This window comes from Ascaphus truei, chromosome 18, assembly GCF_040206685.1.
Source record: "Ascaphus truei isolate aAscTru1 chromosome 18, aAscTru1.hap1, whole genome shotgun sequence".
Classification (NCBI taxonomy): Eukaryota; Metazoa; Chordata; class Amphibia; order Anura; family Ascaphidae; genus Ascaphus; species Ascaphus truei.
The window spans coordinates 12,330,589-12,355,447 of record NC_134500.1 but is presented as its reverse complement, the minus strand read 5'-3'; the positions used below and the strand labels follow the sequence as shown (position 1 = coordinate 12,355,447).

Here is a 24,859-nt window from a genome sequence, read left to right as displayed (position 1 = left end):
CACCCACCCATTCAGTCACCCATTCAGTCAGTCACCCAGTCACCCACCCAGTCAGTCACCCACTCACCCACCCAGTCAGTCACCCACTCACCCACCCAGTCAGTCACCCACTCACCCACCCAGTCAGTCACCCACTCACCCACCCAGTCAGTCACCCACTCACCCACCCAGTCAGTCACCCACTCACCCACCCAGTCACCCACCCAGTCAGTCACCCACTCACCCACCCAGTCAGTCACCCACTCACCCACCCAGTCAGTCACCCACTCACCCACCCAGTCAGTCACCCACCCACCCAGTCAGTCAAGTGTCAGTCACCCACCCACCCAGTCACCCATTCACCCACCCAGTCAGTCTCCCACTCACCCACCCAGTCAGTCTCCCACTCACCCACCCAGTCAGTCTCCCACTCACCCACCCAGTCAGTCTCCCACTCACCCACCCAGTCAGTCTCCCACTCACCCACCCACCGACCCAACTCACCCACCCAACCACCGACCCAAAGTCACCCACCGACCCAAAGTCACCCACCCACCGACCCAAAGTCAAACCGACCCAAAGTCACCCACCCACCGACCCAAAGTCACATACCCACCGACCCAAAGTCACACACCCACCGACCCAAAGTCAAACCGACCCAAAGTCACCCACCCACCGACCCAAAGTCACCCACCCACCGACCCAAAGTCAAACCCACCCACCCACTCAGTCAAGTGTCACACACCCACCCAGTCACCCACACACTCAGTCAACTCAGTCACCCACCTAGCTGTCAAGGGGGGGGGGAAGCCTAACCCTGTCGTAAGCCCCCCCAAAATTACATCCCGGGCAACGCCGGGTCTCTCAGCTAGTAATATATATTTTCTTTAACTGTGCATGCAATGTCTTGTATATAATGTATACCCTGCTCATTTATGTAACTGTACTTGTAACCATGTATTATTTGTTTTACTCTGTGCCCAGGACATACTTGAAAACGAGAGGTAACTCTCAATGTATTACTTCCTCGTAAAATATTTTATAAATAAATAAAATCAGTGCTGGATTTGCGTTGGATAAGGCAGCGGTGCGCAGAGTGGGGGGCTCAGGGCGCGAGAATTTCTTGGGGGGGTACGGTGGTTATAGAGGCCCCGCGATCTTCCCCACGGCATTTAAAATTAAATGCGGGGGGAGGCGTGAGGCCTCTGTAACTCCCTTACCTGGTCTTTGCACGGTCTTCGGCGACGCGTCACCATGGCAACGCACATCAAATGAGGCGGCGAGGTGACGTCACATGACCCGCGACGTCATTTGACGCCGAGTCTTTAGAAGGAGGGGGGCGCTGCTCGAGAAGTTTGCGCACCCCTGGAATAAGGCGTTCCGGCGTCGGAAAACTGCCCCCTAAGATTGCATTGTAAAGCGTCGGATATGCCGTCCGTCGCAATAGCGAGGACCACCTGTACAAGAAGATTATACATACATTTTAGGGATTGCAGGTATATTAAATACAATCTATTTCAAATGTGAAGCTCCTTGTAGGAGCCGCGTGCTGAGGTGAAGGCAGGAGACTCGCTTTGGGAAAATAAATGTAGGCTTTTATTTAGCCAAAGTGCAATAAACAAAACAACAAAGGCTTTTCCTCAGCCAAGGTCAGCGGCAGATTTAAAAATCTGCCGCCCCTAGGTACTTAGCTGTGGCAGCCGCCTCCTCGCTACTGCCCCCCTCCTCCTTCTGAACCACAGCGTCAAATCACGCCGTGGACGTCGCACGGTGTCACGTTGCCACGGTAACGTGACGGCACGATGTAATTTGACGCTGCGAGACGCCGCGTGCCATCATGTTGGTGACGTCGATTCAGAAGGAGACAGAGTGCGCAGGTAAGGAGGCGACTGCAACTGCTATGTGACTTCCCGTTAGACCCGATCGACCCCGAGAGCGCGGCAAAAGTGTATGGGGGCGGAAATTTTTACCGCCCCAAAATTCTGCCACCATAGGGCCGGGTCTAATGGGAAATCTTCCACTGGCCAAGCAAAAGGCAGATCCGCAATATAAAGGGTAGGGTTTTCCGAGGTCGAAGTTCAGTTTCCCCAGAATGTGGAAGTCCATATATGTCTACATAAATCTGGTGTCCCTTGGCATGGATATGGCCTGAACACACGGCTGTCCCTTGGGATCAAGGACACGCCCGTGTGCTCTGTACACACACCACAGAGACAGATAAACAGTTTCCTTTCCTGCCTTGTAAACCCCTTTCTAAACTCAGCTGGGCTCTAGTAGTCCTCCCTTCAGGCTGGGATTAAGCACTTCCTGGCCGACACCCAACCGCTCTAGCTATTGTAAACAGGCATGCCCCTGTTACATTCCTAATCAAGGAATCCTACCGTAAAAAGGGAGATTATTGGATGTAAATACATATACAGTACCTGGAACAGATGGACAATGAAAGAAATAAGTCTGAATATAGTATTTGTAATAAAATGTATAAGGCAAGCTGAAAACATTCTGTAAATAATCCAATCTAATAATGAATAAAGCCAACGGCTTATTATCTCTTCTGTACAGCACAGTAACAAGCAAGCTTCTGTCCGATGCAGTAACTCTCAGCTACAACTGAAGGATGGTCTCTGGACCGTCACTACAGGCCAAGGGCACCCGCAGCCGTCCTAGCTCTTCTCTGCCTCCCTAGCAGAAGCAGAGGTATGGTCCACCCTCACTCTCCCCCAGAGGGACGAGGACTGGAGAAGGCCCAATAATCAGCCTCTCCACTGTGTGACCTGCCTTCCTCTAGTGGGGAAGGGCACTGCTACTTTTGGGCGGTACCTGCCCTTAAGTACAGCCAGGAGGAGGGCACCAGGTCTATCTCATGATTGGTCATGCCCAGGCCTGATGTCACCACCTCCCGCTGTCACTCATGTGCAGTACCAAGGAGGGTGAAAACCCCATATCAACTACTGGCAACCTGATTGTACCAGGGTTTACTGCAGGAGGGAAGTAAACTAGTAGCCACAGATGGCATGGCTACATAAGATTAATATATTTGACATTATTTTAGTAGTTTGAGTAAAACAGAAGGGATCAGTCGCAATAATTTAGCCCCTTATGTCACTGCCATTGGTTTGCTTTGGTGCAAAGAGGGAGGGGAACCTTTAAAGGTCTCACCATTAAGGTTCACAGACCAAATTTGGGAGCTTTGGTACTAAACATTTCCTTCAATAATTGTGGCTTCATCAGGAGTTAGACTCTGTGTGAAAATACCTTCCAGTGAGTGAGACTCTCACTCTAAATGAGTGAGACTTAACAGGTCTATGTAGTGAGAGAGGCTGATGACACATGAGATGAGGGACCACATTTGCTATCACGTAAGTCAGGGATGGCCAGCTCCAGCCTTCAAGGGCCACCAATAGGTCAGATTTTCAGGATATCCCTGCTTCAGCACAGGTGGCTCAATCAGTGGCTGCCACAATGACGGAGCCACCGATTAAGCCACCTGTGCTGAAGCAGGGATATCCTTGAAGACTGAATCCATTGTTGACAGGAGTTGGTCACCCCATGATATCTGGGCCCCCGTTCGTTCTTTCAGTAGGACATGAAGATCGGAAAATCGACAGATTGGATGAACCAAGTGGCATATGTCTGTTGCTATGTGTTTATGCAAGCTAGAGAAAAACAGTACAAGCCTTTTAATAAGTGAATGTTTCACAGTCAGCTGGGAACGGTCTGAGTGTAGAGATCCTATTTATATTTTCATTACAGGCATGGCTTGCGTTGGGACAGCATTCTGGCCATGCAAACACTTACATTCGCATCTATATTTATTTTCCTATGAGCAGAACATTAAGTAGAAGGCCTCACCTCTTTCTACATTCGCTTTGGACGGTGCACAGCTTCTCTTGCCACATAAACGTCCAATCTGAAGTGTGATTTACAGGCTCCAAAATTCCTAGAGTATGTTTGGAGAACTTAAACGAAGGAAGCACATAATGCACTGACATTTTAGTCTAATTATTTTGCCACACCGGTCCTATATTATTGTAGCAGATGTAGAACTAATTTTTTGCCAATAAGTGGTTTTTCGCCATAACCATATTGGATTCCCCTTTTCCTGAAACGTTCTTACCTAAACACTGGCTCCTGCTCTGTGCAACTTAATAAAAAAACACCTCCAATAAAATCCTACTGATATGACGATAGTTACTGCAGGCATAATGCACTCTGCAGTTGGCTGTAAATATCATGTGGAAAATGTGCTATTTATTATAAATTGCTGCAGATGGTGTAATACTTATTAGTACAATTATTGTTATTAATTTGAAGGGTGTAGGGTTAGAAAAGTGGAAATCAAAGTATCACTGTATCCTGTATTCATTGGTGTGCCTGTATTTCACCCCATGCTTGCCTTGTAAAAAAAAAAACAATTATTGTAATAAAAACAAAAAAATGAATTATAACCAGAGTGATATGTGTCTTGGAACAGGATTGTGTATTGTCTCTGCTCACCGGCTGCCAGCACTCCCCAGTGTAAGGCCTGCAATATAGCTACCGTGCTGCGCGCACGCGTCAGTGAACATTGCATGTGTGGGCCTGACGTTGATGTAGTTGACGCTCACGGCCGTGAGCGTTGGCGCGGCAGATCTGAGGAAAGACAAGAAATTTGTCTTTTCGTGCTGTTGGCGTGTCATGTGACACTGTGAGCCAATCACAATGCGGCCTAACGCTGTGACATCATGACCACGCCTCCTAGCCGCACGCGTACCAGCAGTTACTGTAAAAACATCCACAGTTACCACATTGTTGTCACTTTTGTAACTACTTTCCCTCCCTGGTTTGCCTGTTGCCAAGCAACTACAGTACTGCACAGACCCCCCTGTTGGTTCTCCCAGCAACTCTGGTTGTATGGTTAATCCTGACTATCCTGGTTGTACAGACTAGCTCACTTCCTTTTGGATCCAGCAGTCTGTGAGTATACACCTCTTACCGCCTCTCCCATACAAGGCATCATTAATTTACCTCTCCCTCACATATGTCACTTACCCATACTTCCCCCAGAATGAGTGGCTCAGTGAGTAAAGACACTCACTGGCACTGAGTTTGAAGCAGGGAAACTGGTTCGAGACCTTGGGCAAGTCACTTTATCTCCTTGTGCCTCAGGCACCAAAAGCATAGATTGTAAGCTCTACGGGACAGGGACTGTGTCTGCAAAATGTCTCTGTAAAGCGCTACGTAAAACTAACAGTGCTATAAAAGAACAAACAATTATTATTATTTGTTGTTATTGTTTGTTTTTACAATAAAAGAACAGAAAGGAAGAAGGACTCAGTGTGCATCTTAAGGGAGCGTGTTAACCTGCCTGACCCCTTTCTTACAATGGGCTAGAGGGCCAGAACAATATGGGATCACTAATTTGGACAATAATAAATTTCCCTGCTATAAATAGGAGCGAATGATCCAGACACACGTTGTGCATTCCGAATACAGACCTTTATTTAGGCATATTCACAGTTTGCATTCGTTACACTGTATCATGCATTCGCTTCTCTACGCGGAACTCACCTCGTGATAAAACCCTCCCTTCGTTTTCGATTTGGTACCTTGTGGCTGTTTTATGATAGTGTTTTAAATTAGGGATGATGTAACTTCCAAGAATAAGGGTAATTTTAGCTGTTACCAAAATTACATTTTCTGAGAAGTGGGTCATAATAGGTACCATTTTATTTTGTTCTGGAATTCTATTTAATTGGAACAAATTATCTCCTATGTGAAAAGTTTATTTTTCTTTCATAAATCTTTCATAAATCTTTCTTTATGTATATATCCCACGACAACATGAATTAGATATGAAAACCCTAACCTGGAATTCAGTGTACTTAAGGAAACCTGTTTTAGTACCTTGGGCACCTTCTGTTTCATAACAAGCCAGTAATACCCTATAGGTCTTCTGTATATCCTATCAGCTTTACTTGAGACAGAGTACTTGATGAAATTTTTGTCTGCCAGCTGTTGAAAGAGCTTTATTTTTTTTTAACATAGCTATAATAACGTCTCTGCTCTTTAATCTGCCCCATGTAGGATTTTAACCTCTCAGACACTTCAAATGGTGTAACTGTTCATAGAAGAAGAATTTGGGGTTCAGTGAGCACATGTAACAGTGACATTTAACTTCTGCTATCCCTTCCCTGGGGCTGCATTATTTAGCTTGTACATCACAGATGTTTAGGCCTTGATGTTGCCCTTGGACTGTTGGCTGCTTAAGCAACTGGTATGAAATTAGCAGGTGCAAAGTACCATTTCCTTTACACTGAAATTCACGTGTAAGTTTACACTGCAGACCAAGCAATATCCTACATTAGTGTTCTTTTTTTTTTTTTTAATAAATCAGAGTTCTGTACTATGAGAAAATACTTGTAGCATTTTTTTTAAACAACTCTGAGTTACATTTTTAATGTATTATAATGCAATAAGCATTTTATGTTTCTATAGCAACCATTTACAAAGTCACATCCCCTTCCTCTTCTGAAACAGGCTCTGGCACATCACTTTTTGAGCCCTGCCCTCTCTCTAGCAGTGCACCAATTGTATCTAGTGACTGCCTGGTCACATGATCTTCCCCACAGAACTTTGAATTTTTGGTCCTCCTGCTGCACTGACAGCCATTTAGTGAACCCCCGAGCCGAATCGAATGGAACTTGATACAATGTTAAATACCTTTCAGTATTTAAAGCCGCAATTCTTCCTTCCCTTTTTTTTAGAGTTGGAGAATTGCTGCTTTAAATACTGAAAGGCATTTAACATTGCATCAAGCCCCATACAGTTTGTGCTGTTTTGGAAGCACTTGTAGATGCAGAACCTTAGAATTGGCACGTGTTTACAAATGTATGCACAAATTGCTCCAGTTGTGTCTGTGTTTCTGCTTTACCCTTCGCCAAAGACCTGCCCGGATTCTGCTCTTCCCAGTAGGGAATCATAAATGCTGGCTCATCTGTTCAATATGATTTGCAGTCAGGTGGTAGCAATACAATTGCCCATATTACGGACTGATTGATGTTTGGATACAATCCTCTTATACATAAGCTAAAAGATCTCAGGGAAGCATTAGCATATGTCTTTCCTGGAAAACTATTATAGAAGACAGTCTCATCACTACTGAAGAGGCTCGGAATGAATTTGAGAGCAGTGTTTTACGTTCCCCCAATTTCAACGAATGAACCTTCCTCCATTTGAAATATGCGTTAATGAATTGGTAGTATATACAGTTAACCAATGGAGTCAGGTCAGTAAAAATAGTGCCTCGCTCATTTAGTGCATCCTCTGCTACAGGGGGGGGGGCGCAGGATTTTCTTGGGCGGTTGCAGAGGCCTCGCGCTCTTCCCCAAGGCATTCGGGGGATCGTGTGAGGCCTCCGCAACTGAACTTACCGTGGTTCAGCCGGCTTCGGATCAAATGACGCTGTGGGGCCATGGGATGTCACATGACCATTGACGCCCGTTGCCATGGCAACACATGACGTCACGCCACATGACCCCGCTGACGCCGTCAGGCAAGTAAGGGGGGTGCAAACACCGGGGGAGTGGATGCAGGGGGGCGCAGCATCAGAAGTTTGCGTACCCCTGCTCTACTAGGCCCGCCCTCATATTGAAAGCGAAGCTTCAACGAGTTTTGGGCTCTTGCAAGAACCATCCTAAATTTCCAAATTTGACCTGCATAGAACTTTTTGGGCGATCGGGAGGCAGGTGACAATCCACAACTTGGGTTCTCTTAGATATCTGTGCCTGACAAAAACATTTGTCGAACATCTCTACATTGGGTATCAGCTTGGAAATGCTAGCACTTTGGAGTCCTTGGAACTCAATATGAATATGCCTTTATAATGAATAGTAACTATAATTAATTGTAACTAAACCCCCTCCCTGCTACATGGAACGGCAACGCCTCCGGCAGTGGAGATATTAAAGCTGCAGTTCAGTCAATATCCTGCATGTGTGTTTTTTTTTAATAAATCAGTTCTGTAGTAAGAAAAAATACTTTTAGCATTTTCTGTTTTAAAAAAAACAACTTTTAAAGACCAATTTTCTTGTATTCTATTTTAACAGCCATTTGCTAAGGCACTGCCCCTTCATGTCCTGTCACAAGCCCTGGCACACCCCTTTGTCAGCACTGCCCTTCCTCTAGCACATGTCAGTGCAGGAGTGCTCATGAATATTCATGAGCTTCCACTGACAGACAAGCAGAATATAAACAGATCCCTTCACTAATTATGTCACCAAATTTCGACCTATCAATACATGGAGAACGAATTGACCTGCAGCTATACAGTTCTTTAGGTAATTAGAGATTGCACACATAAAACTATTGAAGTAAAAAAATAAATTAAAAAACAAAAAAAAAAAGACTGAACTGCAGCTTTAACTTGTCTGGATCAATGAGTCCCAAAGAACAAAGTATTTCAATGGTTCATTTTATAGTCAACTCCAATGTCCTTTCACTTTTCTGACTTTAACATCTCATGACAGCATCTAGCGCAGTGTTTTTCAGGGATGGTTCCTTGGAGCCCTTGGGTTCCCCAGTTTTCAGGTCAATTGAATATGCTACCAAATGCAGAAGAATTTGCAATTCATCTGATCTCAGACGCACTATTAGAGAGGGTTGGTGTTCCTTACAATGCATCTGATCTCAGACGTGCTATTAGAGAGGGTTGGGGTTCCTTACAATGCATTTTATCTCAGACGTGCTATTAGAGAGGGTTGGGGTTCCTTACACTGCATCTGATCACAGATGCGCTATTAGAGAGGGTCGGGGTTCCTTACAATGCATCTGATCTCAGACGCGCTATTAGAGAGGGTTGGGGTTCCTTACAATGCATCTGATCTCAGACGCACTATTAGAGAGGGTTTGGGTTCATTACAATGCATCTGATCGCAGACGCGCTATTAGAGAGGGTTGGGGTTCCTTACAATGCATCTGATCTCAGACGCACTATTAGAGAGGGTTGGGGGTTCCGCAGAATTTCACAATATAATTTTAGGGTTTCTTAACCAAAAAAAGGTTAGAAACCTCTGAATTTGTCAGTTATCCGCATCTTAGGATAGGGTAAAAAAAAGCTATTTCTTAAATAGTTATATTTCTCTTGTAACTGTGTAGAATCACCCCAGCTATATACTGTAACAACAGACACCTTGGTTCTAAAAAGGATGGGAGGCGGGAGGTGTGGGTCCTGCATTAACTTTAATAGAAACAGATACAAAATAATAACCAGTAGCAAAAGTGATGCACATCGCTCTGACGACTCTGCAAGAGATTCAGCCAACAATTTTCTCAGTCTGCGGACAAGGCGCTGTGCATGGCTGTGCAGTGGCGTCCCCTCTAACTATTCAAATTCAAGTAGGAATCGCCCCTATTCTAATTGAGATTACTAAACTACACGAGCATATCTCTCCGCCGACATTCTTTATGAATAATGTGTGTGTTTCTAGCTGCTTTGTGTCAGAAATGTTAACGTTCAAGCTCTGGAAGGGAGGTGGCAGCTGTTGAACAGATGTGGCAAACTTGTGTGCAACATAAAAGCAGAAATCTGACAGTAATAGCATTATCCCTTTTATTTTAATACATGCAAGATGGTTGAATGTAAAAAAAAATGCCCTAAAATATCACCTTATAATTGTCCCCTTTGCAGCGCACGCTGTAAAATATCTCAGCCCATGTAAATGCTCAAATATACTGGGGCAGATTCACTTGTAATTGTGATAGTTAATTACAGTCTGCTAAATCTGCTCTCAGTGTAATTAATTCCAACGATTCCAGCAGTATGTGCAAATTTGTAACACATGTATTTAGTTTTTTTTTCAGAGGGGGTCAGAGGGTGACACATACAGTATGCGAAGTTGACACTGTTTGGAACAAGTGTCATTCTCTGGCCCTTAGTCAATGTGCGTGAAGATTTCTTGCCGGTGCTGGAAATGAGTACAGCTCCATTCAAATGAATGTGGCGTCTGCGTTGGGGGGCGGTATGACGGCATATTGAGCCGTACCTGGGTCACTCAGTTGCTGCCTTTATGTAAAAGGCGACATTGAGCCCCGTTCCATCACATGTTGTATATTTGTTTTATGTGGGGCTGCCAGTGTGCACACGAGTCTCTGCCCTGCAGAGCTTGCAATCTATTGGTGCCAGAGGCACAGGGAGATAAAGTGAGTTCCCCAGGGTCGCACGGTGTTGACACCAGGGTTTAATCAGTCTTCAGTCTAGATCAGGGGCGACAAACTCCAATCCTCAGGGCCCCACCCCCCCCAACAGGTCAGGTTTTAACGATATTTCTGCTTCAGCACAGATGGCTCAATCAGTGGCTGAGCCACCTGTGCTGAAGCAGGGATATCCCAAATATCTGGCCTGTTGGTGGCCCTTGAGGACTGAAGTTGGCCACCCCTGGCCAAGATTGTAAGCTCTCAGGAATAGGGCCCTCGTCTTCTGTATCTGTTTGCGCTTGTCTGTCCTTACTTATATGTCATTCTGTGTCTGTAATTGATGTCACTCTGTACCCCCACTGTGCCGCACTGCGGAATATGTTGGCGCTTTACAAATATATGATGACAATAATAACAATAATAAATGTTTGCAGAGTCAGCGCCTTAACTCACTGAGCCACGTCTTCAGCCAACAGCCAATATACCCAATATTTTGCCACTTTAAAGGCAAATGCCCTGAAGCAGCAATATCCTCACACCCCTAAAATATTTCACTTTATCCAAAGAATGGGAACAGAAACAGATTCAGTGCCTCTCTTCTATAAAGGAGAAGATTTACCCCGTTGGGCATCTTCATAACTAGGGATTCCTACTACAGTATTGCCAACGAACCCCCGTGTCCTCACAAGATTCTGGTCCAGTTGTGGTTCTACAAGTCACCATGACCCATAGGAAAACAGAACTTCTATGACCCGGGATGCACTGGGGACAGCCAGGGTGACAGTACGGCGACTCGGATAAATATGTCCTGAACTTTGGAACTTCTGATGGTACTTTAAGTGAATAGGGATGGGACAGCCTTGTTCTGCGGGACAATTTGGGTGAGAAAAACCAAAGAAAACATAGGATTATGGAGAAATATTGTCTTTACAGATGTTTGTTTTAAATATTATAGCAGCATTCTCTTTAATATGCGCATCAATACAATCCACACAATGATAAGTAATTAGCTAAGTTGCCGATCCATCCGTTCTCCTGTAATCGATCGGCAAAGATTCGGCACAGGGGGTTCACCAAATGGCTGCAGAGGAGTATTCTGCAGTAAGTGGAACGCATATGCACATTAATATGATTAGGTTCTGTGGGGAAGATCATGTGACCAAGCAGTCACTAGATACAATTGGTGCACTGCTAGAGAGAGGGCCGGGCTCAAAAAGGGATGTGCCAGAGCCTGTTTCAGAAGAGGAAGGGGATGTGACTTTGTAAATGGTTGCCATAGAAACAAAAAAGGCTTACATTATAATATACTAAAAATGTTGTTTAAAAAAAAAAAATGCTACAAGCATTTTCTCATTGTACATAACGGATTTGTAAAAAAAAAACCCCACAGATGCAGGATATTGCTTGGTCTGCAGCTTTAATAAGCATAGCACAATAACAAGAAAAATAGTGCATTTCTGCAATTTACAGGTTAGCAAAAAAAAAAAAAAAGTACAGTGATATAAAAACAAAAAAATGGACCACACTGATCTGTCGCCCTCACAGCAACCCACATAATTCACTAAAGATTCATCCAAATGGAATGGAATAAATATGTAGGCATAAAATATAAACACATATAAGTAATGTTCTGCCACTAGCAGTGTGAATGTGAATGTTTTCATTGTCAGCGCTGAGTGAGCGTTCAGGTTGAGTGTGATGCAGCTGTACTGAATGTACCGGCCAGGCAGAACTACCCTGCATTGCGCGCTCCGAGTCTAGGGACTGCGTTCATCGCTGGCGATGGATAAATGAAGCCCTCGCATGGTAACTTTCAGGTTGAAAAACTCTCCTTGTCAGCAACTGTCATTTAAATTGCCAAGTATGTGGATCCGTGTTTTTTGAAGCGAAATCACCAGTTCCTCGAGTTGTCGGAGTTTCCCGTAATATATTTCCAAGGCAGCGAGTGCAGACCCTAAAATGCAGAAATGGCTCTTTATTGGGGTTATTCATTAAAGTGCAATAGTTCTGATCAGCTCCTGCTCACGGTCCCTTTTTAAGCGGCAATCCAAGCCATTTTTTTAAAACTTAGAATTGATGTAGGGGGGCTCCAGAGCTGAACCCCATTCATTTCATCTCCGGAGGTACTTTCTTCTGTAGAGGGCGCCGGTAGCCAGCCCAGCTCACATCCAGGGTTATCATTATGGCCGCTTCTCAAAGCTCCCGCGTCCTGCGGGCCAAGAGGAAGCCGCGACGTCATCCCGCGCTGCTTCCTATTGGTCCACGTGGCGCGGGACCTATTAGGTACCGGCACCCCCTTTTCGGAGGTAGGTATCTCTAGAAGCAGGGGGTCCCCCGAGCTGAGATGAAAGGTCATCTTGCGGTATATAACAGCCCTAAGAGTATAGAAATAACAGTAGGGGTGCTACGACAAATAATCCGGTCAAGGAATACCAAGCATGAGCAACAAGGAGTCAAGAACGCCAAGAATAGGACAAAATCAGAAGATAGCAAAAGTTTCATCCTTGGCGCTCTAAAGTCATAAAATGACCTTTTTTGCAATCTTTTGATTTTCCCCCCCCTATTTTCTGTGTGCTTGACTCCCTGCTGCTCAAGCCTATATTTAAAAAAAATACGAAGAAAAAACGTTTGGGTTGCCACCTTCAGAAAAATAAAAATAAACTTTTTTTTTTTTAATGTGTGAATTGCCCCTTTCAAGTCAGATTCCATTTGATCTTATGACTGGTTAAAAATAAGAGAAAAAATTGCCGAGAGACCCTACTGGTTTCGAATGCCGACGTTTCACATGTAAAGGGCGTCCATGGCATCGAGGGCAGCTATTCAATATCTTCTATAATAGCGTTGTAAAAATGTTTTTTAGATTACGGGTGCGCAAACTGGGGTGGGGGGCAGGTGATACTTTGCGGGGGGGAGGGGGGCGGCAGTTACAGAGGCTCTGCACGCTTCCCGAGGGCATTTAAATGAAAATTCCCGAGGGAGCGGCGAAGGCCTCTGCAACTTCACTTACTTTGGCTGTGGCGGCTTCTGGCGACGCGTCGCCATGGCAACTCGATGTCAAATGACGCCGCAGCGTCACGTGATAACGTGGCTTTGTGAATTCTGAACGCCGGAGCCAAGGTAAGGAGGGGCAGGGGGGGGCGCGAGGAGGGGGGAGAGCCGGCAGGGGGAAATGATTGCGCACCCCTGTTTTAGGGTACGTGAAGGGACATTGCATCTAAATAAAATGACATTAATGTACCAATAATTGGTACAGTACTTCTTTCACAACTGGTCCGTAAAAACAAACAAAAAACAGGCCTCTACAATATTCCTGTGTTTACATTTGTAGGCTAAATGTTCTCCCCTTGCTAAATGTACCCTGCTTTCTTTTAAACACATTCCTTCTCTTCTTTGGCATCATTTGCCACGTTATATAAAAGAATTACTGGAGCAATGTGCTGGCGTCCTGCAGTAACAGGAAAATAGCTTGTTTTTCTTATCAATGAACGGGACATAAAATTGGCCCAGATAGCAGAAGCAATACATTATACGCTGAACCAAATCAGCTGTACCATGCACTGGCTGTCAGCAAATCCGTCACTCAGATTAGTCTCAAAGTATCTTACGCAAATATAGATTGCTTGTATGTTTTTGGATTCCTGCTGCTCTGTTGATAACGATTGAATTATTACATTTAAATACTGGATTCGCTTTCTATAGGTCAGTGTGATTTCTTCGTAATGTTGGGAGACATGAAGCTGGCTAACATCACGGTTACCCAGAGCAAAAAAAGTGCAGTGCACGCATTTGGTAATATACTCGAGTCCCTGTTTTATGGTAGCCCCCAACAGGACAGGTTTTCCAGATTTCTCCAAGCGTGCCTAACTGATTAACATAGCCATAAGTATCTCTAAAACAACTTGATTCGGTGTGTGTTGTGCTGCAAATCTGGCCTTGCTGGTTGTTCTCAAAGGCTTGTAATATATCAGATGCATGCTGTCTGATCTCTCCTTGGACCTGGTACTGGTCCGGTTGAATTGTTCAGAGGAGTCAGCCTTGGGGTTCTTGCCTACAATGTAACACAGTTGTAGCCACTTTCTATAAATCTTTACATAAAGCTTCATTTGACGCATCATTAGACGCGAGTGTGGGGGGGTGCAACCGAGGAGTGAGCATGTAGGGGGGACGCAGGCGCGGGGAGTTTGCGCAACGCTGCTCTACTCCAGTCCTCAAGACGCTCCCACCCCCACCCCCAACAGGTCAGGTTTTAAGGATATACCTGCTTCAGCACTGATTGAGCCACCTGTGCTGAAGCAGGGATATCCAGAAAATGTGGAATGTTGGAGGGCTTTGAGTTGAGAACCTCTGGGGTACCGTATTTGCTGCCAAAGGATTCAATAAGACCTTTGGGGTTACACACTTTAACAACAGATGGTTCTGTAAAGCAGATATGCACAGAACGTAACGGGCCAAATTTCACAGTCTTTAAAAAGCTTCAGTAATTTTCTATAAACCATGTCCTATAGGAATAACGAATCTTTGTTCTTTTTAATGAGATCAACTCCAGTGCACTTATTTATGGCAAGAGAAAGCCCGCCATTTAAAAGAGCAATCCAAGCGATATCCTACGTGTGTTTTAAAAAAACAACAACAAAAAAACCAGGCCTGTAGTATTAGATCAGGGGCACGCAAACTTCGTGGGCTGCGGCCCCCCTGCCCGGGAGCCGCAGCATTTGCGCCCCCTCTCCCCCCCCCCCAATGACTCGGCGTCAAATGACGTGGCGGGTCATGTGACTCCGCTGCGTTATTTGACGCGCGTTGCCATGGTGACATGTGACGTCGCATGACACCGCGGCGTCATTTGACGCACGCGGCGCCGAAGACCCACAGAGAGCAGGTAAGTGAGTTACAGAGACCTCACGCCTCCCCCGGCATTACATTTAAATGCCTCTGTAACCACCCGTGCCTCCCCCTACAAATTCTCCCGACCCCCCCCCCCTGGGGGGTGCACCTCTGTATTAGATAATACTTACTACTTTTTTTAATTTTAAAATTCAACTCAATGCTATTTTTAATGAGTTTTTTTTTAATATACTGAGCATCCGTTGATTTCTATCGCAGGTTTTAGCACACCTCCCCTGCAGTGCAAGAGCTTTGTCACACTTTCCTGTTTGTAATATATAATGTATAATTTGTTGCCAATGTTCCAAGCGGTTCGAGCTGCAAACTGTAACAATAGATAATGTTACCGTAGTAATATAAGAATACATTGTAGTTGCTGAGTTACACTGACTGAAGGATTGATTTGAAACTGAAAGGCAGCCATTTAGTGAACCCTGGGAAGCAGGATTTTGCTGATCGTAACAGGAGAACTAATCGATCAGCAGCTTACTGTAGGTAATTCGTTTTCAATAAAAGTAATCAAACGCTGCATATATTAAAAAACATTTTTTGTACATTTTTTTTTAAAGCTGCTTAGTTTGCCTCTATAAATGAGAGCAAATGCTTAATGAATCAATTTTAAAAAATGGCGTTGTTATGCTCGCAAACACTAGCAGATGCATAATGTACTTACTCGCTGTCAGCACAGACTTACACATACCTTTCTGACAGAAACATGAGCTGCCCACTTCATCATATCATGAAATTCTCAGATAAGAAGAATATTCATCAAACTCACTGAAACTAATCTAAATTCAAAAAAATAGCAGTGAAATTCCTCAGGGGAACATTCAGTACTTTTCATTTATTACCAGTGAAAACTACAGTACAAATACGGATGGGGCACGTTAAACGGTGCAGCATTGCTAACAAGTCTGTTATGTTTGTAGTATTATTTCCCGTCTTGCGCTACGTTTTTGGGGATAGCATAAACGTTCTGTCATCTCCTTTATAAAACCGCATGGCGTTTTTTTTTTTTTTCAAACCTGTATTAAGCACTTAACTAGAGGACCATGTTTGTTCAATTATTTATTTCAAAATAACATTGATATTTATTGAGACCACCAGGCCGCGATATAACCCTTTTCATGCAGATGACTCCGTAATGCCTCTTTCACCCATTGGTACAGTATGGACTTTTTCGGGCCTCTGAGGATTCGTGTATAAAAAAATTATATATATATAAATATATATATATATATATATATATATATTAAAATCAATACACAATAGTCAATCGATGGGATATACAAGGTACAAAGTACAAAAAAGATTAAAAAAACAAACATGGTGGCTAAGTCGGTATAAACCACAATAATATAGCATGAGACCTAATATAATAACAGACAGCGTGGTGGTGAGCTGAGACTTAGGCTAAGGCCCCGGTAACTCCGCTGCAACGCGCGCCCGCGAGTTTGGTGGCGCGTGCAGCCGATTCCATGGTCTGCAGCTCACTGCAGGAAGAGAGACCGGGGGGGCGTGGCGGGGGAGTGACGGGGGCGCGGACATGACGTCACCCGGCAGGTTCGCCCTCATTGGCTGAACCGCCGGGGGGCGTGCCGTATCGCTCGTCGCGAGTTCTGCTCTCAATTCTATTGAGAGCAGGAGCAACTCTCGCCCCAGCGCTGCGGCCCCCCCTCGCAGCGGGCCCGGCGCCATTGAGGAGAGGGCTCTCGTCCGGGCAGCGTCCGCCACAGCGGACGCTGTAGTAGGCAGCGGGGTCAAGGCCTAAGGGAGCTAAGCAACGGGAATGAAGAAACTCCGGAGATTGATCACCGTTGGCGGATGTTAACTGCACTCCCAAAGGACCTGTCTCCCACTGCTGCTGCTTCTACTGGGTATGTGTAACCTTTGTGTGACCTCAACGCGCATCGCACTTGGGCGCTTCGTCAGTGGGTCACGTCCAAAGGTTACGTCTACTCTATTATACCCCTCTCATCCAATCAATGAGATCGTAACCCATATGGTTACTCGCAGCTCCAAATTAGAAACTGTTGTACAGCGCTAATAGAAAGCACTGAGAACCACAAATATGTGGCAATGTATAGTGTAATAGCAATATATCTTGTAACAAATATATTGAAATGTATTGAATATATGGCCCATAATATAAAAAAAATTATAATTAAATATTGTGATGCGAAACATAAGGATAATAATCACTAAGTATATTAAATGTCTGTTAAATTGTCCGAACGTTAACTTTGCTAATAGGTGTTTTCAACAAATAGTCCTGGACAAGTGTAGATTGGTAACTGTTAATGAGTCAACAAAATAGTTGTGCTCACATGAAGTTGAAACCCTTCCGAGTACTTCGTACAGTTCTTGTTGATCCACTCAAAGATATCGATGAATCATCAATGGTTTTGTGAGCTGGTGTTATTTGTTGTAGACTATATATGCAATAATGTCTTTCAGACAGCCCTCATAAGATGCAACACTATTAAAAAACCAAACCAGATGTCCACGTGTGATGGATGCCTACCATGGTTTTCTGGGTTTTAACATGTATAAGCTCTAAGTTGAGCTCCTCTTGTTTGGGGACTCTGTGGTAAAGAATACTGTATGCGTTGTGTTCCCTGGTGTGAGCGCTTGTTGGAGACCGGGTCATAATTACAAAGAGAGTTTATGGGTTATTATGGTGTTGTAATCAGACTGAATGATATGGGTTGGACAGTTCCAGTAAAAATGCTATTAAAAGATATTACTTGACAGCAATTCCCGGTGCAGACTTGTTGGCTTCGGAATATATTGTTTTGTTTGGACTCGAGTCTGCCAGAGGACAGAGCTTGGAGACCGTCACTTTGCTTGTAATGGCTTACATTGCAGAATATTTCAGCTACATTTAGGTGATCCAAGTGCCCAATTTATGAGATGTCAGGTACCTGGAAAATGCATGTTAAGAACATAGACTTTGTAGAATACGCCAGCAAGAACCATCCAACGAATGAGCAGAACAGAACAGTGCAGTGCTCAACTCTTTGTTTATGTACTGTAGATAATATACATTTAGACATGCAAAGCATTCTGGGCCATCTGCGCTTTGCTGCCATTAGAAACCTCCCCGTGCTGGAAACACCTAACCAGCCCCATTTCACTTAAATGGACGATATGGTGTGTTATAAAATAGCACCGCTTTGTAAATCTGAGCCTCTCTTTCCTACGTGCAACTCATGTACAGGTCTTTTGAGCTATTGATTTATTTTCCACATTTTGGTGAACATAAAACATATATCTCAACTTTCCCATCTAAATGGAAGTACCCCTTCTTATTACTCATTCACTATTTGTATATTACCCTTCTTAATAATGATCAATGTGAGAGAGGAATACATGAGAGCATGTGCTACAAAGTGTTTAGGGGGTGTTGGTAAAGCAACATACAAGAAAATGTATATTTATTGATAATTGATAACAAAAATGAACTAACAGAAGATTCACTGAGGTGCGATGCATGTTATCACATTATCCTCCCATATTCACTGCTGTTAACTTAAATACCAGTTAATGCAGAATCACGGTTCGATGGTTTGAATCTTTCCCAATAGAAGTAAGGCCGGGATTATACAGCCCGCTTGCTTGCGAGAGCGGGCATAGCGTGCAGCGCGGCCATAGCACAAGTGATATGTAAACACTCCTTCCTAGCAGTGTTCAGGCGATGGGGGGGGGACGTGGCTGTGATGTCACACGCCTGGTCCGCCCTCATTGGCTGAACCGCCGCCGTGACCATCGCTAAAAGACAAAAAAATCTTGCCTTTTGAAAACACGGTCCCGCCATTGCGCTCCATCATGCGCGCCCGTGCGAACACTAGGGGCGGCCTCATAGGGAGTCTGCCATTTGTTTTTGGTGCCCGGACGAACGCCAACGCACGGACTATAAGCTCAGCCTAAGACAAAGGTGCCCAAATCCAGTCCCCAAATGCCACAAGCCAGGTACTAGGGGTGTTCCTGAACCACTGATTGAGCAGCCTGTGCTGAAGCAGGGATGTCCTTAAAACCTGACCTGTTGATGGCCCTTGAGGACTGGAGTTGACCACCCCTAATCTAAGAGGACCCTACAAATTAGAAGAGTAAAAATCAAATAGGATATTATTGATCATGTGGCTCTTTAAGGTGCATTCCAAGTTGAATGCATAGTTGTTTTTTTAACAAGCGATTCAGCTCCGGGGACCCCCCGATTCCAGAGATACTTACCTCCGAAGGGGGCGCCGCTATTCCTCCTGTTTTTTAAAGCTTCTGCGTCACATGGGCCAATAGGAAGCTGCACCAATGACGTCACGGCTTCCTATTGGCCTGGAGGGCGCGTGAGCTTTGAAAAGCGTCCATTACGTGAACCCTCCTATCCGAGCAGAGCGGCTACCGACACCTACTATGGAAGTAGGTATCTCCGGAAGCAGGGTGTCCCCGGAGCTGAAATTAACGGGGTTCAGCTCCAGAGACCCCCTGCTTGAATACAGTGTAAACGAAGGAAAAAAATATGCAAAAAAAATCGCTGTCTTGGATTGTAACTATAGACTAAGAATCCCACGTTACCAGCATCTGGTCAGATTTTAATCCTTGTGCCCTGTCAATTCCCAATAGCACAAAACACGGTGAACATAGTTTCCCCACGCGCGTGGAAAGGGTTTCTACCAGGCTGACTATAATATATCTATTTAACTTTCTTCAGTCCCCTTGCAGCATTCTGTTGTCAGATGTTAGGGATTGCATAAATGACAAAAACAGCTATTATCGAAGATTTGTTATTGCTGCCGGATTGCTGCTACTTACAGAAAATATATTGGCGGTTAGGGATTTCTCCTGTTTTTCCTTTCTCTCCAGTTAAAAAAAAAAAATATATATATATATATATATATATATACACATTGGCACACTCTAATCTTAGTACTTATTGCATTAACAAGGCTCTGTGGAGGAGGAACTTACTGCGGTGACTGTAACTGGAGTTATTGGCGTTCAGTCAAGTGTAATGTTCTGTCGCTCAGAAAATCCAGAGCAGAAGCTTGTTCACAATGAGAACTGATGGCCTTTATATACTTGTAGGGCGTTGCATGTCAAGCTGATGACTGTTACATACTCCACATTCACAGTCTTTAATAACTCGGTGAAGTACTAGTGCCTGCAAAGCAATTTAAAAACATACAAGCTGAAAGCAGTTATCCTGCATGTGCAATCTGGTGTTGTTTGCAGGCGTTTAAAATCCTAGAGTCATTTAAAGCAGTCCAATATTATTCCAGGCTGTGGTGAAGATTGTGTAATAGGGGTTTCATGTTAAAATGGATAAGAAGCTAAAGGTGACACTGTGTGCTCATTTGCATGTCATTACCCAGAATCCCCTTTTTTTTAAAAAAAAAGCATTGGCCAAAAAGCTCAAGACTCTAATACAATATTTATAATAGTTAATTGGGTGGTGCTCTATGAAGAAAGAGATATAGAACAAACGATCCAATAAGAGAAAGAACATTCCCACACATTTTCATTTATTCTTAATATCAAAAACATGTATGTACTGTACCCATATAAATCATTAAAATGGTTGCTTCCAGAAGGAATAGAATCATAATGGAGACCAACCCAACCTATACAATAATGTTAATATACAAAATATATCCTGACCTAAGTAGTAGGTGAGAGAGAGCAGGATGCTAAGAAATGCTAATAGCAGAGGCCAAACAATACCGTCACTCTGTGGCACCGCGTTGTCATGACAACGTCATGACGTATGGCGGCGTGACGTTCCGTTGTCATGGCAACACGTCGCCATTTGCCTGGAGTCCATCAAATCGCTCTGATGCCGGAAACGAGCCCCGCCAGGCACCCCGTCACACGCGCACTGGGGCCAAAGTATGTGTTCTACAAGTCTTCCAATATGGTGGTCTATATTCCCTATAGACTTAGTTCATAGGTAAATTAGTGGGTCTCGGGGTATTGTGATCTAAACTGTATCTTTTATAAGTTAGTATCGTCTTGATGTGGAATATTAGTGTATAGGCGAGGCACATCCCCTGCTGTGACAATCAATGGTCTATCCCCCAGGTCAACAACTTTAGACAAAAAGTGCATGCTCAACCCCAAAAATTCTAAGGACCTATTGTCCGCATGCCACCATTCTCTTTGATGCTTTGTGGGGAGTGCAATCAAAAGCTAATAGTTATGTATCTGCATCATTTTTGTGGCTATTTATGAAGAATGCATGCCTCGTATTTAACCCCACTGCAGTCAATCAGGTAGAGACACATGGACACCTTTGATGTTTCACTAATACTTTCCTATTGTGTGCACGAATGTGAAAGGCATTTGAGCAGGGTACTGTGCTCGCACTAGATAAATGATCGAGATAATCCTGGTTACCAAGGGATTTGCAATGCTTTGCAGACTTCTCTGGCTGAAAACAAGTTTGTATTCTTAATATATTAAAAGAAAATGACGTGGGTGTAATGAGAAGACGGTTCCCATCTGTGTAAGTACTGATGCCGAGAACCAGTGGGGTTCGCTCAACTTTAGCGAGCAGTTACATACAATAATAACAGCCCTTTGCTTTGATTTAAGGCAAGATGATAACCCTGAAGGGCTGCATTTGCGGCCCTTATAAGGGCTACACAATACCCATACACGTATATATTTCATCCCCGGTAGAGAGATTGCAGCTCAACCGGCAGGTCAGAGATGTAGAGGGATTTCAGCAGGCGTTTCATGGACCCTTTCAGCAGTTTGAAGACTTTTTACCCCTTTGATTGTACCTGTACATGGAGAGAATCGCCAGGTTCAGATGCGCATGCGCTGAGGGACACACTTTTGGTCACAGCTGGACTGAAGGAGGCTCAGTTTGCAGCGCCAAATCACCCTCCCAACCACTATAAGAAGCCAGTGTTAGCTACACTGGTCTAGGAGCTTGACAAAGGACTGTTTTAGTCCGAAATGTTGCCCATTTTTTTAAAGCTGTTTGCCATTGAATTTTGATTATCTACAGACGAGTGCTGCATATATATATATATATATATATATATATATATATATATATATATATATATATATGCTCATTTGCATGTCATTTCCCAGAATCCCTTGGGTTGGATCTTCTCTCAACCCCTCCTCTGAATATCTTAATGGCGGCGCGCTGATTGGTACTGTCCCACTGCTCTCCTGACACTGGGAACTAGTGATTAGCATGGTCATTAGGCAGCTGAGGTCGCGGTGCAGAAGCTACAGCAGGGGTGCGCAAACTGCGGGGGGCGCAGGGTTTACAGAGTCCTCGCGTGCTTCCCGAAGGTATTTAAATTAAATGCCGGGGTAGCAGCGAAGGCCTCTGTAAACTTCCCTTGCCTTGGCTCAGATGGCTTCTGGAGACGGCAACGCGGCGTCAAATACCGCCGCGGGGTCACGTGACGTCAGAACGCCGGAGCCAAGGTAAGGGGGTGGGGCGCGAGGAGGGGGAAGAGCAGGCAGGGGGGAAAAGATAGCGCACCCCTGAGCTACAGTACGATCCACAGTAACATCTCTGCTGCTCCTGCACTGGAGAGAGAGGGAGAGTGGTCTGCAGTGGTGGTCAGCGGTTGGGGGCCACCAGGGAAGCCCATGAGAGCCGCATCCAATGGGCCGCCTGTTCCCCACCAATGTTTTAAAGCGCAGGGGTTTCCCCGTCACCCTCTGAAATGAGACACAATTTCAGCCCGCAGAGTTTTATCATAAGTTGTATTTTCTTTTGGTCTCTTCTCTTTTTAGATCCTGTAAGCTCTCAATGAAAGAATTGACCTATGGTATAAATAAATCCCCTTGGATTTTCCTGCGACTCTTTAGGCATGTGTTATAATCATCTGGATTTTCAAGGTATTTGGCCAGAGTACTGATGAGCTTGGGGGTCTGGTCCCAGAAGACCCTTTCTATCTTTGAACTAATTTAAATTTCAATAAACCCTGCAACATGCATTGCTTAATTTGCCTATCCTGTGCAGATCTGTTTTACATTACTCGTTTCGGGGCTCTGATTCTACAGACAATGAGAGGGACATTCCTTATTACAGTTTAAATAGCGAAATATTCATTGCCAAGAAAACCGTTTTATATGCAATTTGTATGTGCTGATATAAGGAAAGCTGCAATTGTGTACGTCTTTATGTGATTATGAACATAGTGCTTAAGCCTAAAATATTCCTGGAATAAACCATGAGTATTATTACAGTATACAAACAACATCTTTATTGTGCTTTTCTTGCAAGAGGAAAAACCCTTCTGAGAACGACTTAAGCATGTGATTGCTGATAAGCTCCCAAAGCTTTTTCCCCATATGTAGTGACGCTCATCGAATTTTCTTTTAAATAAATCCCTACCCTGTAGAGCTCACAATCTAATCTTCGTGCTTGAGAACATAAAGTGACTTGCTCAAGGTCACAAGGAGTGTTTGCAATGGTATTTGAAGCGGTTTCACCTGTTTCAAAGGCAGTGACATTTCCACTGATCTACTGTACACATAAGAATGTGCTCACATTACCCAACGTAGATACTTTGTAATGGGGTTTTATAGGGGCACTCCAGCGCTTAATAATATTTCATATGGTTAATCCTGGTGCTTAACTGCACATTTTCCGGTTCTGGGTCCCAGTATAGCAGCAACAAAGTAAATAAGGAGAGGCACGCAGATAAATGAGCTTCAGATCAGAACCAACTTGAATACCATCCTAGCCCGTTACTTGTTTTAAATACCTGGGCATATGGTTTGACTCCCACTTAACATTCGGGATGCACATTGATACCCTGACATCCAAAACCTATGCTAAACTAGGTGTACTTTACAGGAACAAATCCTCCCTAAGTCTGCTGGTCAGAAAGCGCATCACACAGCAGATGCTGATGCCAAATATAGACTATGGGGACATAGTATATGGCTCGGCACCCCAAGCCCACCTTAGCAAACTTGATACCCTCTACAATTCAATATGCCGTTTTGTCCTCCAATGCAACTACAACACACATCACTGCAAAATGCTCAAAGAACTAAATTGGTCATCACTTGAGTCTAGGCGCAAAGTTCATATCTCCTGTCTTGCCTTCAAATACTTTCTGGGCCAGCTATCTGCCTATCTGAACAAGCTCCTCACCCCTACCACATGCAGCACTTATCATCTGAGATCTGACTCCAAAAGACGGTTCATGGTCCCAAGGTTCAGCAAAGTATCCGGCTGCTCCTCCTTCTCTTACCGTGCACCCCAAAACTGGGACAATCTACCGGAGACTCTCACAGCCGCCACCAGTCTAAGTTCTTTCAAAACTAAAGCTGTCTCACATTTTAATCTGGCCTGTAACTGTTACATACGCCTATAATATATATTATCTCTACCTGTGCATGCAGTGTCTTGTACAGTATATAATGTATATCCCTGTTCGTTTATTTAACTATGTATTTGTCATCATAACTCTATGCTTGGACATATTTTACATATTTGAAAACGAGAGGTAACTCTCAGTGTATTACTTCCTGGTAAAACATTTTTTTATCAATAAATATAAATAAATAAAATACAGAAGGAATTTTTGCAACAACTTGTACCTGTGTGCCTTCCCTTATTTACCTTTTAGCGATTACACAATGCACAGTCCTAGTGTAGTGTGGACATTGTTCTAGTTTTATGTTCATTTGTAGGAACAGGCGCATATAGCTGGCCTAACAAAATCATCAACTGCGGAACAACATCATTGGCTTCCTAGGTAGAATGAATCACCCGTGTCACTGCCAGAGGGGTCTGCAATGGATTGCTATTCTATTGTATTGCTATTCCATAGGATACCTTCCA

The 24,859-nt window shown here is 44.1% G+C and overlaps 1 protein-coding gene across 1 annotated transcript in view; it reads left to right on the top strand.

The window, feature by feature from the left end:
• Positions 1–24,859, top strand: part of ADAMTSL3 (ADAMTS like 3) — a 257,600-nt gene that overhangs the window by 101,481 nt on the left and 131,260 nt on the right. The window lies entirely within an intron of this gene.